The following is a 9,733-nucleotide window of genomic DNA, read 5'->3' on the forward strand; positions in this document are numbered from 1 at the left end:
TTTCTTTGTATGACAGCCTGGCCAAAAATTATGTCCGCACAATTTTATTGCGTTATCACAAATAAAACAGTTGACTCCAAACACAACTATGCAATATGCTTACAAAATCTTAATTTTTTTATAATATTTGAATGAAGGGTGAAGATGTCAATTTTCCGAGGCCGGACATCAATTTTTATTTATTATTTCATTTATATGTTTGTGTGTGTGTGTATATATATATATATATATATATATATATATATATATATATATATATATATATATATATATATATATATATATATTAGTCAAACCAAAAATTATTCAGACATTTTTGATATTTTTACTATATTTTTACTAGTAGGTGCAGGACATTATAGTTCATTTAAGTGAGGATTGCAAAATAAAGTAAACTGTGACATATTATATCCAAAAATTCTTCATACAGTGGACTTACCAGTAAAATTGATATTTGGAACCAAAAATTATTCAGACACTTTGACCTGACCATGTTTTGCTTAAGTGTTATCTGACATAATTAAGATTATATATATATATATATACACACACACACACACACACACACACACACACACACACACACACACACACACACACACACACACACACACACACACACACACACACACACAAAAAAACATATAAATGAAATAATAAATATTTTTTTCAAAACATTTAAGGATATTTTTCATCCTACTTTATTGCAGGTTTGTACAGTGTGTTTGGTACCAAGAATAAAATATATATGGTAATGTTCAGCTGTAGTCAGATTAAATAAAAAAAAATAATAATAAAAAAAACACTTTTCTCTTAATTTAAATAATAAAATAGTGTACAAACAACATAATATGGACTCCAGACAGCAAGAAAAATACCATTTATCTGATCACAATCCTAAATCTGACAAGGACTTTATCTCAATCTACAGTATTTATCTCAATTTTGTTTACTAGCAGCACAGGCACAGTACAGTATGCATATGAATAGGCATATGAGTCAAATCTTTAATACATGAACTTATGAGTAGGATTTTACTGAATAATACAGGCCTCTGTGAAATGTGCCATGATTAAATATGTACTTAACTAGGTTTTGTAAATTGAAATGGCCAACGCAGTGACATTTGAAAATGTTTTATGAAAACTACACACTTCATGTATTTTACATGTATTTTATTTTATTTTCTCTTTTGTCTTAAAAGATGGGTTAAGCATTGATAAGATACAAACCAAAGACTGGTTTAGAGAGCAGAATGAGTAAAGTCATTGCTGTGGCAGTCAGTATTGTTGCATACATTGATGTACATATATGAATAGCTTCTTTACTATGCAATGCACTGTTTAATTCAAGTTTGTCTAATTTTTGTTAAGCTGCTATATTGTTATCCAGATTTTGTACCATAACCTTTTTTAGTAATTTAGCAAGCCTGTTGAATAGACAATAAAAGTCAAACAAGTCAAAACAGTTTAGCTTTTATTCTATATATATGCTTATTTTTCTGTTTGTATGTTCATGAAAGTAGCTGATATGAATATATGTACAATATAGAAGTTCTGACCTTTGATATATAGTAATCTGACTGCTTTTTCTTTTCAAATCTTTTCAACAAAATCTAAATGTTGCCCGTTAATATATGCCTTTTAAATACTGAAATAAAGACATAATTTTTTATTAAAAAACAGTAATAATTTGTGGTTACTTTTGTGCTTTAGAAACTTGACATAAAAGCGTCAGCATTTTTTAAATATATAAATTATATTTTTATACAATGCTTTTTAAAAGTTTGGGGTTGGTAAGATTTTTTATTGTTTTTGAAAGAAGCTCTTCTGCTCATCAATGCTGCCTTTATTTGATACAGTAAAAATAGTAATATTGTGAAATATTATTATAATTTGAATTAACTGATTTCTATTTGAATATATTTTAAAATGTAATTTATTCCTGTGATCAAAGCTGAATTTTCAGCATCATTACTCCAGTCTTCAGTGTCACATGATCCTTCAGAAATCATTCGAATCTGCTGATCATTGACCCCAAACGTTTGAACGGTAGAGTATGTAACATTAATATGTTCAAATGAAATGTGTGTTTTTATCTGTGTATTAATTCTGACACAAAAACATCTTTTGTATCACATGGATTAGAATTTTGCATAATTTTGTGTATGTTAATTATTACTATCATTATATTAATTATTTCACATGGCTATATCAGATTATACTGTGCATTTATTCAATGTGTATTATGTGCCTGGGATGGTGCAATCATGTTAACAGCTCTAATTTTCACTTATTTCATTCTTAAATATCTTACTCGTATTCTTTCATTCTCCTGTTTATTATAAGTTTGTGCAAATCAATGCAACACATGAAATCTGAATGCATGTAAGATAACTCTTTCATTCATAAAAACTGCTTAGCATCCACTGAACCAATGCTGGGTGGAAAAAATGTGTCTTTCTGGCTGATGTAAATTTACATCTTCACTGTTTTGGCAGTAAAATGCCTTATACTCAAATAGTAGTTCAGTAATGCCAGGAGGAAGGGAAAGCATAAAGAAATCAGAGCTAAACACACAAGGAAGTGTAAAGAGAGCGACACGCGCTGCTGTAAAGGTTGGAATAGGGGTATGTCCCAGCCCAGCCTAAAACTTTCTTGGAAGATTTCCTTGCAAATCAGCATCCTCCATCCTCTACGGTGTTTTTCATCGCAGTGTCTACTGAGAACGAGCACGGCTTTCATCCACTTCGTTACTGAGCGATCGCTCGAGGGATTGCACCAGCAGAGAGGGCTTTTCGTGGCCCTGTGACAACTGATGAAATGGGAAGGATGAAGATCCAAACCGCTGTCCATCTGATGAGGTTTCTGATCTTAGTGCTGCAGTTTGCTTCACTTACAAACGGTGTGTTTTCATATGACTGTCATTATAAAAGATGCATGCTTGGATAGTCCTTGACTTTTAAACTTGAAAGCTGAAAAACTGTAATGGAACAATACAAATAGCTGTTGGTATTAAGAAGGATTTTTCAAACTTGTATTGTTTAATGGCTCAAAATGAGAGTATTTTATAACATTTTATAACATTTGCCCTTTAATATTTCATGTGGATTTTTTATATTGACTTTATTGGCTATTTTGTGTATACACTCTTAAAAACAACGGTTCCAAAAGGGGGCTTTCACAGTGATGCCATAGAAGAATCATTTTGGTTCCCTAAAGAACCTCTAGTGAACAGTTCTTAAAAGAACAATTTTTAAAACCACTTTTGTGGAATGGAAAGGTTCCATGGATGTCAAAGCTTCTTCATGGAACAATCGATGCCAATAAAGAACCTTTATTTTTAAGAGTGATAGGTGTGGTCACTAAAATATTTCTTAGTCAAATCAGCCTCCAGCTTATGCTGTGATCTGTTGCTTCTCTCCTCTGCATTAGGCCTGACACTGACCCCCATTGTACTTCCTCAAAATTTGACCTCGGAGACCGGGAAAACTGTCACCTTTGAATGTGGTTACATTGGCCTGAACTCGGAAAGCATCCGATTTTACATCATGGGTTCAAAGGTCAATGATTCTGTGTCTTGTCCAGGAGACAAAACCAAATACTTACCTGCTCAGGTGAAGAACTGACCTCTCTTTAAATGATTGTAGTACATATTCTGTATAGCAAAAGTTAGGACACTCCTACTAAATCTTTGACTATTTTCAACATTTTATAATAATGGTGTCATCAAAACTAAGAAACGACACAAATGCTGTGATCAATCATCAAAACTAGCTATAAAAGTCGCCACTCTTTGCCTAGATTAGCCTACAGCTCTGCACATTCATGTGGTGCATCCTGGGATGCTTTGAAATAGGGCCCAAAACTCTTCTTTTCTACAATAACTTGGATAACAGGTTTAAATGAGTGAGCTTGACAAAAGCAACCGACACTACAATTTGTATAATTAAAAAAAGAAAAGAAATGTGATTATAGAGTGGTGCAGGTATGACGTCAGAACCTGGAAGAATAATTTGCCGCTGGTTCCTTCGAGATTTTCTTATGGGTTTTATAATGGGGGTTTTCCAATTTATGAGTAAAATAATGTCTGTGGTAATTATAACTTTAAAGCAGAACTAAGTAACTTTTTTTACCTTCATAAATAGTTTTCTAAGTCCTTACGATGGTTAATTGACTTGTAGTGGTGTGTTTGAGGCGTGCACTAACCCCCTCTGGCACGTTTACGCCAGAATACAGCACTTGCAAGTTGAGCTGCACCGACCCGAAACAATCTCGCCTCATGTTCACGTTCACGCGAGAGTGACAAAATGCTTTACAGTAATTCAAAAACAATGTATATATTATGACTTTATAAGACAATTTTGAAAATTACCCACCTTCATCGAGTGTACTGTATTTGCAAAACTACTGCGCTGGTGAGCGTTGTAGTTGTTGTAGTCCAGAGCTGCGCTTGGAGTATTTACGACAGTGTGATTCACTGAAGGAACCTGTAGGGGGAGCTTCGCAAATCTTACTGAGTTCCGCTTTAACTTGATGATACTTTGACGTTTTTAGTGAAAATGGGAATTTTGAAGCAGTTATGTTAATTTTTGAAAACATATGTTAAAAACTAGATAAGAACATTTGGGGTGTGCAATTTACGTTGTAGAACAAAACATCAGAGTACAGTCGAGTTATGTTTACCACAGACCTTATTTTACTCAAATTGAAAAAGAAAAACAAACAATAGGAAAATCTCGGAAACAGCGGAGAATCAGACTTCCAGGTTCTGACGTCATACCTGTACTACTCTATTTACTTCACTTTCCATAATGCAATAGAAAGTGTTCAAATTATGTCACTTCCTGGGTGTCACAAATTTATGGAAATTCATGGGGTGAAAAGTTAGCGCTGAAGAGGCGTGGTTATTTTTGGGGCTGACCTTATTTCAAATGCATTTGTAGGAGTTTCCCTTTCAGACGCAAAATTTATGGGAGGAGAGTATTTAAATGAATCATGCAATGTGATTTACTAAGGTTTGCGCTAGTCAGTTTACTGGTATTTGCGCCATTATTTACCACCCCAAAAAAGAATGTCTTAGACCAAACGTTAATTTGCACTGCTCTTATGGAAATGATCTGGCTGCGTCTGTGTCCTTTAATTTGCAGATCGTCGGTAGATCATGCGCAGAACTTTCCACTCCCATCGGCACTGTTTTGGAATTGCGCTAATTTGATCTGTTTAGTAAATCTTAGTGTTCACTCGCAAAGAACCCAAAGTTTTGCGAGGAACATTTTGCAAGTGAATGCAAAAGCATTGACTTATTATTTTTCTTCCCATCTCATGTTTTTCCCTCCCTTAGTATGAAGCCCCTCAAGGGAGATGGTGAAGAAAACACATATAAGATGAGAAGAAAAATAATAAGTCAATGCTTTTGCATTCTAGCAAATTAATGCAAAACTTTTGCGTTCCCTCAAAAAAAGTTTGCATTCCTCTGAGAAACTTTGTGTTCACTCGCAAAATATTTGCAATAGAAACTTGGTGTTCACTCGCAAAGAACACAAACGTTTTGTGAGCGAACGCAAAGTTTCTCGGAGGAATGAAAAAAAGTTTAAAGAATTGTGAGATAAAAGTTGCAATTACCTTTTTTATTTTTTATGCAGTGGTGGAGAGCTTCCATAGCCCCTAAACGATATTAAATGCTCATAAATCTTTCTCCTTTCCTCAGTCAATGAAAGCTTACTGTTATAAAAAATCCGGTGGAGATGTAGCTGTTTGGGAAGTCGCAGGAACATCAGAAGATGACAACGGCACAGTTTTCTTGTGCAGGGTCAATGGTTATGGTGACAAAATCGGAAACCTTTATGTATACGGTATGTTACTAGCAATTCAAAGTGTGTATGTGAGTGAACAGACAATTGCCTTCATGTCTCTCTCTTTCTCTCTGTCTCTCAGAGAATGATTCATACTATGCAAAGCTCATCGGATACGTGATCGGAGGATTTTTAGCTGCCCTCATCACCATCGTTGCGGCTTATGTCCTGTTGAAAAGATCCGAGAGAGCGCAGCGATGCTTCAGTAAGTTTCTCATTGCTTTGCAATTTGCACATTGTGCTTGACCGATTTGAATATATTTAATTTACATTGAGAGATATTAAGTTACAGAGTTAAGTTGAGTTGCCGTTTTTCTGCGTTTTTTTTTAGGGTCGGTGGGTGGAATTCAAGATGACGTTCAATCGACGCAGACTAAGCAATACTGAAACCTCTTTCATGCTTCTTATAAACTAATGTGGATTTGAAGGGTTTCACAAATATCATAATATACTATATGTAATATAGGCTATAACATACAGTACAATTATCTTCTATACTACAGATTGGAAAGAAGGGCCTTTCTGCCGGTTTCATTCTTGTCCAGTAGGGGGCGTCTTTATTATTCTATACAATGCATTAATTTCCTTATAGGACTTGTTCCTAGTTCAACATCCTTTTTTTTTTTTTTGGTTATGGAACATTCTTATTAAACTATCACAACTGTGTTCCTATTTCTAACCCTAACCTGATCCAGGTATATTTCTTTTTGGGTAATCCATTTTAAGCAACAAGCAACTCCACCTTTCTAATGTTTATCTTACAAATGCAAATATCAGATTATTTAAACATAGATCTGCTGTTTAATGAAGAGTCAAGTACTTTATATCACTGTCATACCTACTGTTTACGATATGCACTTATTTTAGTTGGTTATTTTTTGTTTTAAATTGAATGTGAATTACATTCATTTTATACTGCTTTAAGAGGCTAAATGACAACATTTTCAGGACACAAACTGCGCCTTTTGGATTGTACCGAGTAGATCAATAGTAGATGTGTCAATATTGACACAGGTGGTTCGCTGCACCCTGGAACGACTGTGCTTCTATTCTGCTACGTTCTCCATTGCAGATATCAGTGCATGAGCATTTTAGTTTAGTTTCTAAAGATTCTCTCAGAAACTACGCATTTGAACCTATTTTGAAGCTTTGGCTATTTGCATATGTGCTCCAGCACTTGTAAACACACAAGAGGTCACATTACAGCTCGCAACAACTCTCTATCATGGTTTAGTTCACAGTCACATGTATATTTAATGTTTTATGATATGTGCTCATAACAATTAAAAATGTAAACATTATTGACATCTGAAATGCTGATTAGAAAAATTCTCTATAAACTATATTATTATTTTTATCTGGTTTTAATTTTAATGTTCACTGTTCTCTTGAGAATGACTATGCAGTCTTTTCAGAGAGACTCCAATGCTGTTTGTGTAAAAGTGATAGTAATTTCTAAATTAACCTATTATCTTCTTTTCAGATTTGTGAAATATGTTCCACTGACCTCATCAAAACCCAGTAGACATATTATTGAGGCTTTTACTGTCTGTTTTATCAGCATGTACTTTTCATAAAGGTGATTATCGTGTATAGAGATGTTTGTTTGGGGTCAGTTCGACCCCAGTGAGAATGCATTTTAGAATAATACAATAAAACAAACTGAAATCAAAAAGTGGCAGACGTGTAGTGTATTTCTACAGTGTGTACATCAATCAAAAAAAAATTGCATGTGAGAATTCATTGCATTTACTTGTGTTTCTTAAACCCCCAACAGGTTTGTTTTTCAGTGTTTGAAGAAACAATATTCAAATTTAGTTTATAGTCAGTTCTCAAAAGATTAGGGAAAGTCATGAAGAACATTCAACTGCATTAGCTCTTGTCATTTTTGCCAGTCTTGGTTCTTGTGACTTTTTTTTTTTTCTTTAACATCATCAAAGCACAAATAATGATGAAAGAGTCATGTAAGCTGTTGATTCACTGAGTTTTTCCATACAATATGGATGTGAAATCTTTTAGATGACTGCGTATGCTGCTGATGCCCTGGAGAGCAGCTCCTCCCTGACTGACTGTGCACTCTTAAATACTGTGGTTAGGAAATATCATTTCTTCTGTAACGGTGCAGTAGGGCAGATTTTTGTTCTCATTGTGCATGATTGTATGTGGTATTGTAAAAAATCCACCTATTGCTGGACTTTATCTGAGCTTGTAGTGAGATGAGATGGAAGACTACATACTTTTGTTGTCATTCAAAGTTTTCTTAGCAGGGACTAAGACAACTCTTCAAGCGCACACCCTAAAAAGTGACATTACTTTGCTTACAACTACTCATTTGGATACTTGCCTTGACGCATTTCCAGAGATTTTAGCTTGTAAACTTATGCAAATGTGCTCAATTATATGATATATATCAAAGTAGAATGCATAATATAAATTTCACTGACATTTGATGAACAGAAATGGAATAATAAGTCACTGAACAGAGCGGGGGTCAATATCAAAAGTATCAGTCAGTAAGCAGCAGTCATGTGGTTTTCAGGAGCTGCTTTAAGTGATACAGTGGAAAGATTTGCAGGTTTTGCTGTGAGATGTTACTCCACTCTTCCATCAAGACACTTTCAAGTTCGCAAACACACCTGGAGGGACATATAGTTACACATGGATTGGCACTGCAAGGACTGTCTTTCCTATCTCCCTGTAGCACTGTCTTCAGCCCTATTCGCACAGCATTAGTATTATTAGTATTACCTCGGGTGATTTGGAAATTGAAGCCTGTGATTTAACTTGAATTAACTGACTTATCTCCTGGATATGATGTCAAGGCTTTGCGTACATGTCGTTATAGGTCTAGCTATGATATATCATAAACAGAAGAATGTTGCTTACCACACACTGCTGTACATGTCATCCATCTCCATCTAATCATTCTTTTTGCTTTAACTCTTCTGATGGTTTTCAGCTTTCTCTTTCTGCAAATTGTATAGTTGTATGGTGCCCCGGCACCCAAAATACCACCAAAACACTCCAACACAGCCTCCATTCTTCGCAAAAGATGGATAAAAAGGCGCACAGAAACAAAATCCTTGAAAAAAATAATATACGACCCCGCCAAATCCTGGCCAAATCACAAAAATGGCGATTTGCATGGGACTAATATTATCACAGGACCTCAGTGTTCGCAGGACAATGGCATGTTCACACAGGTAATCAGGAACCCTGGGAATCTTTCACCTGGTGTTGTTCAGAGTCATTACAAAGGTCTCTTTAATGCACTAAGTTATTGGAACTGACATTAAGATTCTTCCACCTGTAAACTGTTAGTGTCTTAAGGACTGTTCCACAGGTGCATGTGCAAAAATTAGAGTTCACTGAATAACACTAAAAAAGGACCTTTCTCTCTCTCTCTTTCATAATTATAATATCAAAATGACTTGAGGCCATTTTACAGAAAATCAAATCTCATAAATATATATAATTTCCTAATAAACAATGTTATATTAGATAAAACTACATATATTGCAAATTATTATACACTACCATTCAAAAGTTTGGGGTCAGTAAGAATTTTTATTTTTATTTTTTTGAAAAGAAATTAAAGAAATGAATACTTTTATTCAGCAAGGATGCATTAAATCAATCAAAAGTGACAGTAAAGACATTTATAATGTTACAAAAAATTAGATTTCAAATAAACACTGTTCTTTTGAACTTTCTATTCATCAAAGAATCCTAAAAAAAAAAATATTGTACACAAATATTTTGTACAATTGTAAACAATAAATGTTTCTTGAGCAGCGAATTGACATATTAGAATGATTTCTGAAGGATCATGTGACACTGAAGACTGGATTAACGATGCCAAAAATTCAGCTTTGCCAA

Source organism: Megalobrama amblycephala, linkage group LG13 (assembly GCF_018812025.1).
Source record: "Megalobrama amblycephala isolate DHTTF-2021 linkage group LG13, ASM1881202v1, whole genome shotgun sequence".
Lineage (NCBI taxonomy): Eukaryota > Metazoa > Chordata > Actinopteri > Cypriniformes > Xenocyprididae > Megalobrama > Megalobrama amblycephala.